Below are 21,394 nucleotides of genomic sequence, written 5' to 3' on the forward strand. Positions count from 1 at the left end.
CCGGTGAATTTTATAAAGGCAAGAGAAATCTCAAATGTAGGAGGCTATGAAAGGGGTTATTTAATTAAGTTTTACTAAAATTGTACTACATTTCGTGCAAAAATTAATAAAAAAATGAGAAATTTATTTCCCAATTTCCATAATTTTTTCAAGAAGCAAGAACTTGATTAATATGACAATTTTTAAATAGAATTTGAGAAATTTAGAAAAGTGATTTTGGTCTAAGAACTTAAATTTTGTTGTTAGTTTAAAATAGTAATAGATTTACAGGTTCCAGAAAAGAGAAGCGCTTAAAAGAATTCAGCTTTTTGTTTAGTTTGAGAAGTACTCCAAGAAACATGACAGTTTCCGTAAAAGTTATTGAATTTTTTTTTATTTTTTCATTTAGCATTTGAATTTTGACAAAAAAAAAAATTAAATTTTTTTACATTTTAAACTTTTTCAATCAATATGAAAAAAAATGCAGTCTCCCTCTCCTACTAATTTGTCACCTCACACAATTAACTGTTGAGTTCGACTGTTATTTTAGAACTAATTTCTAATTTTTGTTTTTTCTCCGGAAAGTATGCAATTTTTTTTTAATTTTTCATAGTATTATTATTGGTATATTAGTGAAATAATTTAAGTAGACAACTGATTTTTAAACAATCATAAATAAATTTACTTGATCAATTTAATAGGTCTGCGACAAATTCATTCTGCACGTACAACAAAAATAAAACCAAAAAAATAATAGTTCATACAAATATGAAAATACTTATCTTAAAATGCGTTTTCCTTGGGCTTCCTTGTTATCGATAATTATTATTGGTTAAATATTATCCAATTTAATCTTCTTTGAATTGTCAGAAATAAAAAAATTCAAATTAACTTAAATTATTAGTAAAATAGCAGTTTTTTAAATTTTTGTATAACTACCTTGCCTATTTAGTATAAGTATCTTGTATAACATTATTGTCGGTTTTCTACTTTATGAAATATGAATTGTCAGTATGAATTATTAATGGTTAGGGCTCGTATATTCTTAGTTTTCCATTAATTTCACTGGTTTCCCTCAAACAGTTTGTTGTGGCAACAAGCCTTCATGTTGATCCTGGGTGTAAAAATAGAAATGTCTTTTACTCAACAGTAAAATTTTCTTCCCTACGGTACTGCTTGTGAAATTGAGGAGTTATAAAATGAAAAAATTAAGAATTTTGTATTTTTAAAACTGAACTGAGAATTAAAAAATGAATTCCCTAAGTAAAAAGGACAAAGAAAATTAATTTTATTGATTCAATTTATGTAATCCTTAACGTTGTGTCGAAATAAGGAATTCATTTAAGAAGCTCCATTTGAAATTGGTTTCTGTGTTTGATCACATATTATACACCTCCATGTTCGATTATATCACTGAAAGTCAATGATTTTTTTTCAAACATGCCTAAAAGACTTAAAAAAATTGTTTTCTTTTTATTGGAAAATTAATCTTTTAATCCATACGATTAAATCCGATAATTTATCAATATTCAATTTAATGCTATTCGATTGAAGCGACTCTAGCCGAGGAATATACAAAAGCAAAATAGCAATTTTAAATTCACATAACATCAAATATGTTGACAAAAACTCCTCTACTTTTTTTCCGAACCCGAACTTCACAATTACGATGTGTTTCAAATTTAAAATTAAAACTTTTTAATTACATGGAAAACTCAATGAAGCAACAAAAATAAAAAGAAAATCATTGTTTTTTATTGTGGTGTGCATGCTATGAGCTTCTTGAAAAAAAATATGAAAAAAAAAACAGAAAAATTAAATTCATATTTTTACGATTTTATTCCCTTTAGTATCGTAAAATTCAAAAAATTTTATGTCCTTAAGCAATATAAAGTTTATTTTAATATGCCAAAGACTATTTTAATCTTTTTTTATTTCAGTTCTGTTATGCTAGAAATATTTTATAATTTTTATTAAATTTAACATCTTTATGTTATCTGAGCAATTCATAATTTTTTTTCTCCATGTTTCGAATTTTAAAAGAAATGTTTTTTTGCATTCAACTTTTGTTATTGCTTAAAAACCCTAAAACAAAAAAAAATACATGAAGAACACAGCCGATTGCATGGTAAATTTTTAAAAAATTTATTATTAACCTGTTGTAATAAATTAATTTTTGGGAGCCTGATGACGCAGTTATTTTATTTAGTTTCTCAAATATAGGGAAAATTTAAAATATTTTAAGTCATTTTCATTTTTTCAGTAATTCAATTTTCCTTTATAAATGAACCGGAAATATGTCCTGAACCTCAATTTCATAAAATATTCGTTTATTCTTTCAGTAAATAAAGGGGTAAAGTAATAAATCAAGCAAATATCTTATCTTTTATTGTATTGAATAATTTGAAATATTCAGTTGGGCAAGCCAAGAAACCGATAAACTGGCATCTCCCTAGAAATAGTTTCTTAGCAGTTTTCTATCATGGAATAGTTCATTTACGTTAAAAATATGAAATTTTAAGTTTGATACAATGGCAATACCTCCCAGATTGTATGTTATACGGTAGATAAAAAGAAAATAAAACAAGGTTTATTCATTCAGTCCTAATATATGTATCTAAGGTATTAACTATGATGATCTCCATAATAATTAAGTTTTAGACACATAAAGTTTTAAAAGATATTATTAAAATTTAAATTACGACAAGAGAAAATGGTAAGGCATGTAGAAATCAATATTTCAAATATCATAAGTGTTTTCAAATAAATGTAAAATAATATTGAGTGAATTGATATTGAACCAATAGTTTTTAAAGTAGAAAATTTTCTTTGAAGAAGTGAAAATACATTTTTAAAAACAATTTTCTCCTTAAATTTTTCTTGTTAGACGTCAAAACTATCTATGCATACTTTTAGAATAAGAACAACATGATTAATATTGTGGTTGAATTCCAAAGCTAATAAAATGAGTTAAGAAGAAAAATTACATTTTTTAATAGAAGACACTTTACCTTATATAGGTTATATAGATTAATCTTGACTTAAACTTTCGATTTTGAAAAAAATTAAAGGCGAAAATTTAAATTTTGTTAATTTTGTGGTTGGGTAATTTTTATGGGCAACGAATACAAATTTATTCTGAAAAATTAAAGAGATTGAAAAAATGTTTGCGCTTTCTACAAAATATAGTATTGAAAGCTGAAATTTTTATCATTTTCGTGGGTCATACCTGTTAAAGGAAAGAAAGAAAGTAAATATTTTTTTAAACAGAAATAGGCCTCTAATACCGACTCTTGCACAAAATTTTTGTAGAAGTTTTTAGTTCAGGCACAAGAACGGACAACCTTACGGACAGAGTGATTGTAACACGCAAACTTCCTGTATTTAGTTTTTTTTTGGAAATGTGCTAAAAAAGAAGGTTATGATCATAGAACGAACAGATCAATAAAAATCGACTTAAAAAATAAATTTACAGGACTAAAACAAGTTCAAAAATATTTTTTATAAAAATTTTTATTTTAATTTTTTTTTTCATATTTAATACTTTTTTTTTTTTTTTTATAATTAAAAATTGATTGAAATGGAAAATTTTTTTTTTGAGAAATAAATGTTATGAATTTTCATATCCTTTGTTACGTAAATTTTCAATTTTAAATTTATATAAATTCTATAATGTTTTGGAGTATATATCTACACACACATACATACATATATTTATGATAGAAAGAATCTTGAAAATAAAAATATAAGGATTAAATGTTATTCGAAATTTATTTATGAAAATAAAAATCAAAAATTCTTGTAGGTAAAGCGCAAATGGCAAGAGGATTTAATTTTTAAATAAATTTCAATTTATTTTAGTAACACAAACTTGACAGTTTCATTTTGTTCTATATTTTATATAAATTATGATTTTGTGATTCTTCTGTTCTGCTTCTCTATGGAAGATATTGTTTAAATGCATTTTAAATGCAAACTTTTATAATGAAATCTAAAATAATAGCAAAATATTTTTTGTTATTTACGTTTATTTTTGTTCGGTATCAACAAGTTATTTAAAATTTTATTCCCATGCCATTTTAGTAATGCATAAAGTTATTACATAACTTCAGAGTTCATAAATTTTGATTATTTTGGAATCTTTGTGGTTAATTTAAGTTGGAATTTTACATTATTACATTTGTACTTTTCAATTAATGCTCTTAACACAGCCCTCTCGCAATATGTAACAAATTTTCGATCTTTTATGGAGTACTTAAAAATTTAATCTCAATTCTCACCAACTTTCAAGTTTTTTTTACATTGAATTTTTCACTTTATATAAGTTTTCTTTTTATCACAAGGTCGAAATGGTAAATGTTGCATAATTTGCACTTGGCGTGTCAATAATTTAACAAATTTATATGGGTAAAATTTTATGTTTACTAGTTTGAATTGTTGAATAACAACAGAATATAATTTCATTGTATAACAACAGCATAATTGTAAACATAATTCTGAAGAATAATAATTTACTTGGTTTGATATAAAAATACTTTTTAGCACTTTTCCAAAAAAATTTTTGAAAAAAGTGCTTATTAGTTTCACTCTGTCCGTCCGTCCGTCCGTCCGTCCGCCCGTCCGTCTGTCCGTGTGTCTGTTTACAAAACTTCTACACCCTTGAAGATAGAAAGCTGAAATTTCATACGTACATAGATCTTCACTAGAAACTTATTTCCGTGGAACAAAATTTTTACCTATCTCCCCCCCTCTAGAAGTTATACCCCCCCAAAACCCTAAAAATGGCCATTTTTAAATATTTGTTGCAATGAAACCATAAGCATTTTTGAAATTTTGCAAACGCAGAAAGGCAGTGGCTTGCCTTTCCTTGCGCGGTATTTTATAATTAAACTTTAGAAAAACAAAATGGCCGTTCAAATTTACCGTTATCTGAAGTCCTTTTTTTTTTTCAAATTTTTGATGTCGTTTTTCTTCTAGACCCCGGTCTGTAGAAGCTTGAAATTTTAGGAGCTTTTAGACATTAACAAATAGTTCATTTTGTTAGAAGAAAATTTTTTTCCATCTCCACCCCCTCTCAAGTTATCACCTCTTGAAATTCGTAAAATTTGAATTTTTGACACCTTATATTTCCGAAACCGCAAGCTTTTCCAAATTTTTATAAACGCAAAAAGCTAACGGTAAATTCCGTGAAATTAAAAGATATAATTATTTTTCTTAACTCACACAATTAAGTCTTAAAATCGAATATTATGTTAACCCCTTTTTATATTAATTTTTGCTTTATTTCAAAGACTGCATATACGAGTATGCGTCATCCTAAATATATGCAATCCTAGAAATAGTTTTGTATATGAATGAAAATAATTTTTAGAATGTGTGATAGGTATACATAGACTGTATTTAAAAGCAGAATTTTTACTTGTTGAAGGGAAAAGTGCTTCAATACAAACCATTGGTTTGACCCAACTTTATTGATATTGTAATGTTCTTCTTTGATGTTTGTTTTATATTTAAAATTTCATTTATTTTAAACATTTTCGATAAAAATTATAGCTCTTCTTTTGTTCATGTGTTTATTTACCAAATTTTTTAAGATGTAAGGATGAACTTATGGAATAATTTAAAATTTTCAAAACAAAACTTTTAGCATAAAGTTCAAGTTTTTAAAAACCAAAATGAAATTTTCAAAGTCCTAAAAACGCGGGAAAATAATAGGTTTCATAAAAATATCGTCCAATTTTAAAATTTAAATAGTTTAAATAGCTGTTTAATTCAACCACTACGTCAGTATTAAGCTATTTAAAATTTTTTATTATTCCCCTTGTTATATGCAATAATATAATATAGTAAACTAGAAACGGTTTTCATTATTCAATAAAGTAATTTTAAATGATTTAATGGGAAATGAGCTACTTTACGCTTTATTGCTTTCACTCGAATTTTATTTGTTTTTTATTTTAATTATTATACGTCCGTATGAACGTAATAACGTATGCTCAAAGTGTATACTAAATTTGTCTTACTGTTTGTAACGCTAAGAAAAAATGGTCTGGGATTCTACTATATGTTCTTAATCAGCGTCGAATTCTGAGTCGATTTAATCGTGTCTGTCCGCCGGAACGTTCGTTCCAACGGTAACTCAAAACCAAATTAAACTAAGATAAGCTAAGCATATTTTCACAAGTGATTTAAAATAGTAAATTCGAGACCCTATTTAAATTTGATGTGATTGAAACAGTGGTTCGGGTAGCTACTCTACAACTTCAAAAGTAATTTGGCTATATCTCAGATGTTGTAAAAGGTAGAACTTCGAAGTTTTGAAGTTCTACAAACAAACATACTATTAGGGTTGTTATGTGTGATATATGTCGTTGAAATTGTTTGACTTCATATGATAGCTGGCATACAACTTCAAAAGTTATTTGGTAATATATTAAAAATTTTTAAAGTTATGGTACTGAAATTTTCCAAATACTAAAATAGTTATTATTTTCGTTAAAAGCTGTTAATGTGTCATAAGCCCTTATGATAGCTTCCATACATCTAATATAGCTAATAGATCTCAGAAATTGTGAAACCTATATTATTGAAATTCCGCACAAGCAAATATTTTATAAGGGCTCTTATATATTTGTTAAACTAATTCAAATTTCTGGACACCTGGTGATATCTGAATTAAAACTTCGAAAGTCATTTGGTCGTATATTATGCCAAACTATTGAAGTTACGTCGTTGAAAGCTTGCATAAACAAATAAAAGCTCCGGTGCCATTACCATTCATTCGTATGGGAATCACAAAGTTGACACCACCAACTTTATAACTGTTCTCGTTTTTACCGACTGTATTGTGTAAACAATAGGTAGGTGATGTGATGGCAACAAATTTTGCATATCGAGTTTTTGGTGGGAATGCACTTCTCCATAGTAGGGAAGTGTAAGTAAACTATTTTTAGCAACCTGTTGGTCCGTCGGTCTGTCGGTCTGTCGGTCTGTCGGTGTGTGCACGCGTGTATCTTAAGCTCTGCTGAACCGATTTTATATGTAAGATGAAATTTTATATGTAAGTTTATTGCCACCATGGCACGGATTGATCAACTTTTGGGATATATCAGGCCTCGGGAACTGCACTTTCTTGCGGGCCTGTTTTACATTTTTGAACATTTTGAAGAAAGTATTAAGAAAGTAAGATCAACCGATTTACTTGAAATTTCATATATAAGCTTTTCTCGACCGTCCGCAAGAATTTCTAGCTTTTGGAAGAAATCAGGCATCAGCAACTGGACGTTTACTACGGGCCAAATATACATTTTTGTGTATATAAAGAGAAATAATTGACCGATTTCATTGAAATTTAATATTTAAATTCCTCGTATTAAAACAATGAACATATAAATTTTTTGGAAAGATCAGAGCTCGAAAACTGATTTGCGGGCCGATTTTACATTTTTCACCATATCCACAGAACAAATTGATGGAATTTCTTGAAATTTGATATTTGAGTTCTGGTTGTTACCGAAACTAACTGGCGAGGGTATTTGGGTAGCAAAAAGCGAAACTCTACTAAGAGCCAAATTTACATTTTTGTAAGTATGTTAACTATAAGCTTACTAATGTCCTAAAAATTGGAAAGAAGTATTTAACAGACATTTTTATAATATTCTGTAACCCTTTCACTTATCTAGACATTTTTATAATATTCTGTAACCCTTTCATTTAACTAGACAATATACAATGCGGTCGGTTATGTGCTGACCACATCAGATTTTTTAATATTGTGTCATTTTGTTCAAAAATAAATGCTATTTTTATCAACAAACGCTAAAAAAAATCCTAAATAAGAAATTCTAAGTTTTTAATTAAATTTTTTTCTGCTATAAGTACTTAAAACTTTATCAGAACATTTCACATTTTATTTTTTTAATTGCCAAATTTCTTATTTATTTTCCAAGCTTTAAATAAAATTTGTGTTACGTAATTTGTTCACTTGTACTTTTTAATATAGAATTTTTATTATAATTATAAAATTTAAGTTGAGGACTTTGCTAATAAAATTTTCAAAGGTGAAAAAACTAAGACAGTTATTCTCATAAATATTTGTCCAAATTATAACTTTTGCGCAAAGTCGAAAATTATTATAAATAGATGGTTTCCGATTTATATTTTTGGTTTCCTATTTGGTAGTATACTTTTCTAACATTTAGAAAATATATATAGAAAAATATGAAAATTATATTTTAGAAAATATGTATGCAGACTATGACTTTAAGTTGTCGCATTACCATATTAATTTTTGCAGTACTGTGCTTTCAATATTTTTTAAGATATGACCAAACTACTATTGAAGTTGTATGGCTGCTACCAGAAAGAGCCAAGCAATTTTAACGACTTTTTTCAAACATATTGGTACCAACTAATATACTTACTTGTGCGAAATTTCAATACCACAACTTTTATAGTTTCTAAGATATAGTCAAATAAATTATCAAGAAGTTGTATGGCACCTACTCAAACCACTACCTCGGTCACAACCAATTTAAACAGGGTTCTCAACTAGTTTTTGAGTTGTCGTTGGGACAAACAGACGGAAGGACAGACGGACTAACGGGTGGACGGACGGACAAAGTTAAATCGACTTGGAAATCGACGCTGGTCAAAAACATAATTATACTTGAGTCTATATCTCAGCCCATTATTCCTTAGCGCTACAAACGGTAAGGCAAATTTGGTATACCATTCGAACATACGTTTGTGAGGGTATAAATAGTTTGTGCATATTTTTTTATGACTATTTGAAAATTTATTACAAACTAAAGGTAATAAATTGAATTTTCGTTTTTGAGGAATTCATTTGATTGTGCAGGCGCATTACGATTCGACGTAATTCTACACGTTTTTCTATGATTTTCAAAGCCCTTATTGAATTAAGAAGTAAGACCTATATTTAAAATACAAAAACTTTTGTCATATACTTGACTCTTTCATTTAATTTTAATTACAAAAATTTTCAAAAGTTTTCAAATAAACAAAATTCTACAATTTTTTTAAAGACTTCCAAAGCTAAAATATTTTTGTTTAAAATATAAGGAAAATAATAAACAAAATTAATTTGAAATGAAAATGAGACTTGGATTTAAAATGCTAACAAAAACAGATCCTGTTTACTCCTTTTGAATTTAAAAAAATTTTTACAATTTCTTTATCAAAATTTTGAATGGTGCAAGGACAACATAAATCAGTGGGATGTGTTTCTGTTACTGACATTTGTTTTTTAAATATTCAGAAAAAAATTGAGAAGAGTGCGAGTCGCACGTGCTTAATCATCTAAAATTTGCAAAGATTTTAATATGAATGAATCCATTGAAGAATTTTCGTACTGCAATTTTCGCTCTTCAAATAAAATAGTTTGAAAAAGTTTTTAAGTGAAATTCAAAAATCTTTATACATTAAAAATTTTATGTAAAAAGATTTAGAAGAGATACGAGATTTTTGTTTTGCTTTTTTTATTTTTTTTGTACTCGTATAAAACTATTCAGAGGAGTGTCTTAAAATTTCTACTAAACTTGCATAGTACAAATTATACTTGAAAAAAGATTCTCTATAGTCTGTGTTGTCTGTGATCGAAGATTTGTGTATAGGCGTTACAAGAAAAGTCTGTTGTAAATTTTTTATTTCAACTTCTTTCACTTAACAAAAAAAAAACTTTTTTAAGTTCAGAATTTGTATAGAAAGAATTTTGTGATGTTAAACGATAATATGGAATTTGTGCGGCTGTGTGTGCTAATGTCTAAACATTTTTATTGTTTTATGTAAAAGAACTAAAGTACAATAAAGAGAGACGTAAGTGTAGTCAAGTACGAAATACAAATATGTACACTTGAAATTTAAATTTAATTCCAGTTTACTTTGATTTAGTTTGAAAAAATACTTTAATATTTTTGCTTAACATTTTAATCACCGAAAGATCCAAGCAAATAATGTTATAAATTTTTCAATGAAAAATTTATTGATTTGCTACGAGTACATGAATCTTTACAACTAGATGATTTAGATTAATTATAAGATTAATTTTAAAATTGTAATTATTAATTGACTAAATTTTAGAATTCAACCTAATTGGGAAATCATAGTTAAAAAAATATTAGTACACTGAACATTGTCACGCAAATAAATGCACTTACTGTTTGAATGCTTAAAAAATTTTCAATTTTAAAAGTTAAAATAAATGAAAAACAATTCACATTGATAAAATTTTTCAATTTCAGTTTTTCATTTTTCACTTTACTTCAAGGAATGTTTGTAAGGACTTAAAAAAAATTGCATGTAATAGAAGTTTTTATAAGTATATAGAGCTCGGGATTTCTTTTGCATTTTTATAGAATTTTCTTAAATACTTGTACCATCAATTTCTATTCTGTAAATTTTTTTCATACCAATTGTTTCTTGGTATAAAATAAAATTGTAGGTACTCGCCCTACTCATATACTAACATAAATGAACTTTATACTTTTATTTTAATAGAAAAAACAGGATTGGATGTAAAGAGTTTTTCATACAAACCTTCTATTTTATGTAGTTAAAATTATACTGCAATTCAGATTTAAATTTAATATATTTTATAATTAGTGTTATAATTTTACATAACGAGCATTATTTCCACTTATAAAGGATTGTTTTTGAAAAATTCGAGGAATCATAGCAATATGATTTCAATAATTGCGGTTCTCTCTAGTCTCTTGTATACATACACCAATTGATCGGAGCCCATATTAATAAATTTGGGTTCAATCAATAATGTGTAATGTATTACTTTTCCCTTCAACAAATAAAAATAGTGCTTTTAAAAACAATCTAAGGCTTTTTTTTGTTATTATTAAAAATACTTTCTTTCATATACAAATAATATATTTCCAATATTGCATACATTTAGCATAAACAATGTATGCTATGTGAGATAAGAAAAATAATTATATTTTTTAATTGGATGGCATTTATCGTTAGTTTTCTGCATTTATAGAAATTTGGAAAAACTTACAGTTTCGGAAACATATCGTGCCGAAAATTCAAATTTCACAAGTTTCAGGAGATGATAACTTGTGAAAGGGCGGAGGTGGAAAAAAATTTTTTTCTACGGAAATGAACTATTTACTAATATCTAAAAGCTTATAATTTACTAATATCTAATTTCAGACTATTACAATTTACAGTCTAGAAGAAAAACGATATGAAAAATTTGGTAAAATCAAATTTTGGAGGACTGTAAGTTTTAACGGCCATTTCGTTTTTGTAAACTACTACAGCCACTCTGCGTTTGCAGAATTTAAAAAGTGTTTCTGGTTTTGTTGCAATAATTATTTAAAAAGTGGCACTTTCAGGACTTTGAGATCTGATCTTGTATGCTTCTTATATTAAGCTATCTTGTATGGTCTAAAAATTTTGTGAACAGGACCACGGACAGACGCAGAGTGAAACTAATAAGCACGTTTTTTCAAACTGCTTTTGGACAAAATACAGACAAATTTCAAGAAAGAATTTTGTATTATAAGTGATTAAATCCTTTAAATTACTTTCATTCGCAAAACATTTTAACAACATAATAAAACGCAACATATAATTTCAATTTAATATTGTTACATGATTGAGAAGAATAATTTACTTATTTTAAGATTCGTTTTACAACATATTGAAGGGCTTAAATGGCTTCTTTTTGCAAAATTTTAGTTCTATATGTTCAATGTAATATAGGTACATTTTAATTGCATTTATTGCTTTAAATTATTCTGTGGCATATTATTTGAGTAATTAAAAAAAAATAAAATCAATATTATTTAAATAGAATGAAATAAGTTGATTGAGGTTAATATGGTGTACTTATAAATTTTTATAGAATTTATATATTGTGTATCATAATATGCGTATAGGTACTGGCATAATTGTACAGTCATATAAAATTAAAATAAAATATAAAACCACCCACCACAATGCAATAACATTTTTTTTTAAAAATGTCAATAGCTAGGTATACCTATACTAGCTACTTATAAAAATGTATTCAAACAAATGAAAATTTTTGAATTACAATTAATTCAACAAATTTTAAGGGAACCTACTATTGCATATTAAGTGCAAGCATATTATATAAAATAGTGTATTTGGGAACGAAAATTATTCACTTGACTCTAGTAAAAAAGTTGAGTATTTCGATATTGGTGTAGTTTCATTATTATTATTATTACGAGTATAATAATAATTATTGTTACTGTTATGATTATAATAATAATTATTATTATTATTATTTTTGCTATTGTTGTTATTACGTTAACGAAGGCAACATTATATTGTTGCTATGATGAAATAAAAGGGACTACCTACATATGTATGAGTAAATATATAACACACATCGTAGCACTTTAAGTGTTACTCCACTATACATAATTAAAGTTACTCTATTGAAAGGAATTCAAAATATAGAGACGAACAAAAAATTATTGCAATATTATTATGTTTGTTCCATATAAAAAATAATCATTTATGTGCATGGTATTGCATACATACATACATACATACATGTATAATATTATGTTGGTACATAGTTACATAATAATAAAAATTCATAGTGATGCGTTATATTATTAAGTCAGATTTTATTTTAACATTTTTTCCACTATAATATTATTTTAATTAAATTTTGTGTACACATACTTTGTATAATTTCATAAATACATGCATGAATTTATGGATGTATCCTTACAATATTATATGTATATACGTATACGTAAGAATGTAAAACGTGTAATGTTTATTTTAATGTATGTACTTTGGTTTTTATGAATAATATGATTTCTAAAGAAAAAAAAAAAGAAATTATTTTAGAAAATAAAACAAAAAAGAAATTTTTTTTGTTGGAAAAGGATAATTAAAATTTGTTGGAAATTTTTTGAAAAAATAAAAATAAATTATATCCTTTTTTATCTAAGTATTTATTTTTATTTTATGTTTGAAATGAAATGAAATCATTGGAATTGTGTATATGGGTGGTTTCTATGAAAATAAATTTTCATGAATTTATAAAAATAATGTTTTTTCAGTTGTAAAAATTTAATTTTAAATTTAAAATATAATTAAAACGAAAAACAATTTCAATTAAATGGTGGATACAACATTTAGGAAATAGAATGTGGCGATAATTTTTTTTGCAAAACTCTTGTAGATTTTTGGAAATCAATAAGTATTTCACCACCGATAACCTCACTAACTACTATAGCTACTATAGTAGATCAGTGATTCTCAACAAGGGTGTCTCCAAAAAATGCCGCGACGTCTGTTTCCAAAAGATGCCACGACGAGTGTCTCCAAAAGGTGACGCCGCCGTGTGGAATACATATAGGGAATTATATAAAATTATATGCTCTCCAAATGAAAATAAATAAATATGGGGCATGTTTAAATATAAGTTATTGGATTAGGGCATGTTCAACTATAATATTTGAAACGAATCAATGTTATGCGCGGGTATATTACAACATTAAAATGTTTTATTATGTTCCATTTGAGTTAAATAAGTGTAGGCATACTGAAATTGCGCCAGCTGAACATTGTTGGGAAACCTTGATTATGGATTAATTAAAAATTGATGCAAAAAAAACCTGCTATTTCGCCTTATTAAAATAAAAACAAATTCTAGATGGTCAACTACTGCTCCTTCTTTCAATAATTTGAAATGACCCCTTTTATTGTCTGAAATTTAAAATTTACCATAATTTATAATAAAATTTTTTCCAAACTATGTTTGTAAAATTTGAATTTTCGGCGATTAATTTGCAAACTTTTCTGAATTTCTATAAAGCCAAGCAACTAACGGTAAATTATGTTCCATCAAAAAATATAATATTATTCATCTTAAATCACTTACTTAAGTACTAGCTCAGTTCAACCATTTTGTTGGTGTTTTAGATTATTTTTTTTTTTTTGCTCATCCTAAATGTATGCAATCATTGTTGTGGAATAAATTTATCATTCAAAGTCTTCTAAATTTAATAAACTGTGACATCCAAATCGACACAAAATTTTGTATAAAAATATTCAGCTGTTCGATTTTAGTTTTTAATGCATACCGTAATGGTTTGAAAATTTAAGTAAAATATTGGCGTTTATTAAATATTTTGGATCAGTTGACTTCAAACTTTGTAAAATTTGCGTTTTACTTGCAACTTGGATGATTAATTTAATGAATTTTTCATTGTACTAAGTTTTAAAATTTCTAAAAAAAATATGAAGTACACTTTCATGTTGTTATTATTTTTTTTTTCTAATTAATAGCCGCATAGGAACGTGCTCGTATAATTAATAATACTAAGAGTTTGTATTTATACTATGAAATTTTTGTACATTTTTAGTAGTTTTTGTTTTGTTTTCAAAAGCAAGCAGAATTTTTTTTAACAAAAATTTTTTATTCAGTCGTTACTAAAATTATTCTTCAACTTTAAATCTAGTTTGAATATAATGATGCAAATAACTTAAGAAACGTCCTGTATTTTTTTTGCTCATTAATTTTTAATATATTGTACAACAAAATTAATTTTTCTAGCGCAATTTATAATTTTAGTAACCACAAATTTTTATGAATATTATAGATTAAAATCAGTTGTACGCAAAAATACTCAAAAAAGTCAAATTAACCCTAGAAGTATTACAAAAAAAACGAAATTATTTTAAATATTATCTGCATTTAAATTTTTTAATAATTTCATATAAGTTGAATGTTTTATTAAAATTTCATAGAAAGCACGAAAAAAACTTGAATAACTTGTTTATTTTTATTTTACTAGAAAAAAAAAATTTTTTTTAATAAAACCTTAAAAATAAAATTCCATTACTTTTTTCCTGAGAATTTTTTTTTTTTAATTCCAGGAAGTTGTGAAATTTCCTAAATGTGAACGTATATACGTGCATATAATAAAGTATATTTATTTATTTTATATACAAATTTTAAATGAATTTCAAATTGTTTGCAAAAAAAATATCAAAAAAAATTTTTCCCTGGATTTGCATATTTAATAACTTCCGACTTTAACTTTTTCTAACCGCTGATTTCAATTTTTCATTTGTCGTTTTTATTCGTTGGTATCCTTTTTTTAGATTTACAAATTTTATCGTAATTTTTCTTTTTTTAATTCGGTGTCTTTTTTTTTTCCACAAAAATTTTTCTATTGCATTTAAAATATTGAAATACGAGTATTTAAATTTTTTTTATTAGTCTTTGATAATCTAAAATTTTGTACTGGGTGACAGAATTACAAGTGGAGCCAATTAACGAGAAATAGGTTGGAGAAAAAATTTTGAAAATAATTTTAGAGAAATGGAAATAGTTTATGGTATGGTAATATAACGTTTTATAATTGGTTTCTCAAAGATAAAATCAGATGCGCTTGGTAGAAATCGGGTTAAGAAATGATCTATGAGATTGAATTTACATTATTTAAATTATAGTTTGATTATAAAATTTACATTAGCTTTTAAATGCTCTTAAATGCTAACTGATAATTATGAAATTTATTAAACAACCTTTGATTTGTCTTTCAGATTTTTGCACTTTATGCTCTCCGCACTGTAAAAATCGATTTATTTTAATTTGATATTTTTAACGAGTTCAATAATAATTTTTATTACAGTTATGTTCCTTTTTGGAACAGAGCAATTAATGTTTGTTAGAAATAAAAAAAGAATCAATGCCAAGGAATAATCCAATTTTAAAATCAGCTTTCGGTTAAAATAAGAAAAACTGACTCCATTAATGTTTATTTTTATTAATCGCGGATTTAAATTATTAATTTCTTAAAATCAAAACGAATTTTCTGATTTGGTTAAACATTTAGTACGTAAAGCTTGCTTTTTATAAAGCTATTTTTGCCACCTTCGATTGAATGCCTTTATTTAGGAATTTATATAGTGTGAATGCGATCATTTATAGCGAAAACATTCAAAAATTAATAAAGAATTTCTACTAAAACTTAATTAAATTTTTTCTCTAAAGATTAAAAATTCAAAAAACGACAAACGCTTAACGCTGATATGTTTTTACTTTTGGAGTTTAATTATAAAAAAAAATTAATTTCCTTTGAATTGTTAAAGAATTTTTCACCCTGTTTTTTTTTTTTTTTGCTTTTCGTGTATAAAATTCAATAATAATGGCATACCAACTATATAAGTGCAAAGTTATAATAAAATAAGTACATATTGTGTAACTGTGTGTATGTATATGTATATGTATATATATAGTGAAATATAAATTATAATAATAATAATATTTTGTTTTCATATAAAATGTAATAAGTTCAGTGCATTTGAAAAACATGTAACAGATGCCACTTTGTTTTAACACAAATTCAAAATACAGACAAATACACAAACAAGAGAGCAAAACACAATAATATTATGTAAGTATATTCTGTTATAATAATGTATGAACACCATGTTGTTTGAAAAATACTAATGGAAAATTTTCAAAAATATAGAGCGTATAAAGAATTATTGTGGTTGCTTAATCTACCAATCTCTTTACTCCATTTATATTATGTATTATGTGTTTTTTACAGATGGGAATGAATCGACTCTCGATTTCAACAATAACATGAAATTTTCTCTCTGATTTTTTATCTTTTGTTTTATTTTTCCTGCTTATTCATCTTGCACATAAATGGTTTTTATTATTTTATATAATATTTTTATTTTTGCTTTTTTTTGTTTTTGTTTTTTTGTATTCGCAATGTTTTTGTTTAATGTGTGAAAAGAATATCCTTTTATTATAACCTTTTGGCTGTTCAAAATGTTTACAATTCTTTTCTATTGCTGTATATAATGTAATGTAGTAGACTTTGTATATGTATATACAGTTTACAAACTGTATATAAGTATATAATGTATAGTTTAGTGATTTTATGCACGTTTGATATAAGAGTCAAAACGCTAAAATACAAAAATGTAAAAAATGGTGAAAAAATAAACACAACAACATATTACAACAAAAAACAAAGAGAAAACAATAAAAAGATGAAAGAGGAGAAGAAAAAAGAAAAGAAAAGTTGTAAGAACGGAAAAAAAAACTAAAACAAATTTAGGAGGAAGTGAAAAATTATCGAGTCGAAAGGATATTCGCACATATTTTTTTTCTTTTTTTGTATAAATGCATTTACAGTAAAAGTGCACATCGATTTTATGTCAAAATTTCTTTAGTGACCTAATAAACTATGATAAAACTTGTAAGACGTGTAGTCTTCTATATAACTTCATATTCTTATATGAAATTATTTACGTTTTCATAATTAAATTATATATTATACTTATACATACATATATATGTACAATATGAATTTATTAATAATATTTTTTAAGTTACGTGTGTTTGCTAAAATTCGATAGATTTTTAATCCTTTTCTAATACGAATGCATGCAGAATGCAGAACTATGTGTACATATATGATTGTCTCAAACAAGAAAACAGAATATTTTGTAAAAAAAAACAGAATCGTAACGAGATTGAAGAGTTAAAAAAATCTTCTGACTTTTCGTGTACGGTGCGTCATGCAATCCAATTTTCGAAATGAGTAATGATTTTATTTAATTTTTAAATATATTATTAATTTTATTAAATTATAATAATATTTAACTGTTTTATAAGACGTTCAGTCCAAATATTACAAAAATTCTAAAACATTATGTGTGCATGTTTCTGTTTCATAAGTCATAAAAATTATTAATTATAATCTATACCTTTGTCCGCCATAGTTAAAAAGCTAATTTTTTTGATGAATTCTTTGAAATAAAAAATTTACAAATAATCCTGAAGAAGTACAAACTCTCGTTTCCGAACTTGTAATAAGAAAATTGTAAAAAATGCGTTAAAAATAATAACGCAGTTAGATTTTCGTTGAATTCACAATGAGAGATATTAAGCCAAAGGGTTCTTGGGATTCAGTACAACTTGAAAGAGGAAAACAAAATGCAGCTTGCTAAAACGAATCAAATAAACAATTTTTAAATAACAATAATTAACGTAAATAAGACGAAATGTTCGAAAGTTCAAACATTTTCATTGAACTTTTTCATTATACGGCGCTTACATAAGTATGCCAAATATTGATATTGAAATGATAATATTGCTTAAAATAATAGTATTAGTTACAGATTTAATTTCAGAATTTTAGAGTATAAAATTACGATATTACATTAACTAGTAACTTAGAAAGTCACTGAAACCGACAAATGATGTAGAATTTTTTTCTATAATGAATTTTGTTCTAAAATAACAAAATATAAACTGCATTATTTATTTTTTCAATGTACAAACACTGTAAAAGAAAGGAAGCTGCTGTTAAAAGGAATATGATATATAGATTTTTGGATTAAGATACTATTAAATATACATATATATAGTATATATACAATAGTATAAATTGCATACAATACCATGGCACATGTAACAAAATATATAAATTTCTAGTAATATTACAAATCTATGCTATTACATGATCGCCTTACAAAAAATTAACCTATATATTTTATATTTTACATAACATACAAACAAGTAAACACTTAAATGAACATATACATATAATATTATTATAGATTTGGTGTTGATGCATTCAATTATAATGAACGTCAACACAATCTGGTCGTATAAATGTTTTTCAATTCATTCAACATGCTTTCTGTATATGTTTCAATGCTTTGAACTGAAAATGTTGAATTAATGTTACTACAATATTGAAACTTGTTAAATCAAACACATTATGATTTAGATATATGTTATAAGTTTTATGTATTAAACTATATAATGCCATGTGTATGACAGTTAATAGATAAAATGTGTTTGTATTGTAATTAAATAATTTCATATTGTTTTGTTAAAACATTTTAAATTAATTAAATTTTTATGATTTATCTGTTCATATATGTATGTACATGTATAAGTACAAAGAAAATGACATATTTTTAATTACACAAACGATAATGATATATTGTATGTGTGTGCGTGTGTGTTTGAGTGTAATATAAATATAATATGTATATGTACTTAATCATGGAAGAAACCCAAAAAATAGTGCAACTGCCGAAATTTAAATAAAAACCTTTATTTTATTATACGCATGGGTATATGAAAGTCTTTACTCACATGTTGGTTTCATATTAATTTCTAACTAGAGCTAACATCTGATGGTTTTATGAATAAAGAATAAATTCTTTCGAAATTGGATTTTTAATTCCACATTGTTTTCAACGTATAATAAAGTTCTCATACTAAATTATTTACAGAAAATTTAATAACTTGTTTAACATTTGTAGCCACTTTCTAAGATTTTCATGTTTCTTATTATTAGATAATTGTGAACAATAATGAATTTCTATTGGATAGGAACAATAATGAATTCGTATAGGATATACTAACATCCTGTTGTGTATGGAATAATAATTTTCTCATATTCTACTTCTTCCAAATATTGAAAAACAAAAAATATTAATTAGACGTTGTTGATCAAACTAATTTCAACTGACCATGCAAAATTAGCTTCATTGAATCCGAACTTAAGCTATTAATGGGCGAATCAATTTTTCTTACAGGAAACTTATTTGTCGGATGGCAGTGGACAGCTTAAATGCAAAATTATTTTCCGTTTGGTTAAAATCGTGTTAAAAATTTTATTTCACTAGCAAGAAAATTAATTATACCAATAGTCGAAAAATTTTTATAAATTACTTTTTCAAAAAAAAGATTTTCTAACTTAGTTAGTTTATATTGAAAATATTATATCGTCGGTTAAAAAGCAGAAAGCACTAAGTGCATTTTTTGAGAATTCGGATTTCATAGATGTATTAAATCGGAATAATATAATCTTTGTTGTGGCAAAAAATCATGCAAATCCAGAATGTAGTTTATAAATTCAGAAATTAAAGAGACCAATCCCATTGCAATTGATTAGTTTTACAATTTTACGATTTTTTCAAATTGACTTTACTCAAAACACAGTTTCCTGATGCTTTCTGCTTTCTGCTTTTTAACCGACGATATTTAAAATGCAAAACTAATAGCATTAACCACTTAAGAACGTTTTTATAGTTTTCAATCTTTAAATAGCTATTTAAAAAAACTGTAATAGCATCATGAAATGCTATTAAAATTATTTTTCAATTCTAAAGACAATAAGAAGTACATAATGTGAAAAATATATATTTTTCAAAGTCGCTCCTATAAATATGCAATAGCAGTTATATAAAATTATATATGTATTATTTAAGTATAATGTGCTAAATTACTTTTTCCTTAACTAGATTTAAATTCCACCGTATAAAAAGAGTTATTTAATTTATTATTTAAACAATAAACAAGAGGGAAAAGTGATTTACTTTGTAAATAAATTTAATTATATTTTCCCTTCTTAATTGAATTCACACATCCTTACATTCCTTTATAATGATTTTTTTTCATTTCTTGAATTGTTTTCATAATATTTTTTTTCCTTTATTTCTCAAATTTCATATCAATTTTCAACGCAATATATTCTTTTCTTGGCTCTCTTCCTCCACTTGGTAATTTTTCTAATTATTATTTTCTTTCTTTAGTAAATATTAAAAAAAAATATATTGCTTGGACGTGTAAAATTATATTAAACTACAGCAAATATCCCTTTTGTATAGTTACAATGCTTATAAGTGATCGAAATAAAGGAAAGAGAAAGGATGATTTCTCAAATTTCTCTATGGCTTCTGTACATATGCTTCATACATATTTATAATTTTTATATGAAAGTGTGCACATAAGCAAATTAATGTAGGTGAGCAATTTCTTGAGTTTCCATTCGTTTAAACGTGTAATAAAACTGTTTTGTAAATTTACCAATGCGTCTGTAATATCGTTAGTTTCAGAAATATTTTAAATAAGCATTTTATATACGGTACGGTTTAAAATGAAACTTTTCAACATTCCTTACAAATTAAAGTGAAATATTTGTAATAAATAAAATTATTCATACGTTTATTTATCTTGGACAAAAACTATTCACTTTTAGTTCTGAGTACAAAACATTGTACACAAACATATGTAATTGTATTGCTGCCAAGGAACGAAAGTTAGAAATTCGTTAAAATTTATGAATTGTTTGTGTATTGATCATAAATATATTTTAGATGAAATTACTGAGTGGATGTTGCATATCAACTTGTAGAAAATTTAGTAAGTTTACTCTATAATTACCCCTTATTTTGATCAAATTTGTCTTTTTGGCTTTTAATGTTTTTTGACGCTGAATTCTAAAATCAATATTTCAAATCGACTGTGTAAAATGGTTTGTTTTGTATATCCTATTATAAATTTAATAAATAAAATATAAGTATACTGTTTTGCATACAATACTGTGATAGCTGC

General features: G+C 25.5%; 1 protein-coding gene across 1 annotated transcript in view; it reads left to right on the forward strand.

Annotated features, from left to right (window-relative positions):
* LOC129610845 (uncharacterized protein DDB_G0283357) overlaps positions 1-21,394 on the forward strand; it is a 255,592-nt gene that overhangs the window by 21,682 nt on the left and 212,516 nt on the right. The window lies entirely within an intron of this gene.

The sequence above is a fragment of the Condylostylus longicornis genome, unplaced genomic scaffold, assembly GCF_029603195.1.
Source record: "Condylostylus longicornis isolate FDR11 unplaced genomic scaffold, ASM2960319v2 ptg000048l, whole genome shotgun sequence".
Taxonomy (NCBI): domain Eukaryota; kingdom Metazoa; phylum Arthropoda; class Insecta; order Diptera; family Dolichopodidae; genus Condylostylus; species Condylostylus longicornis.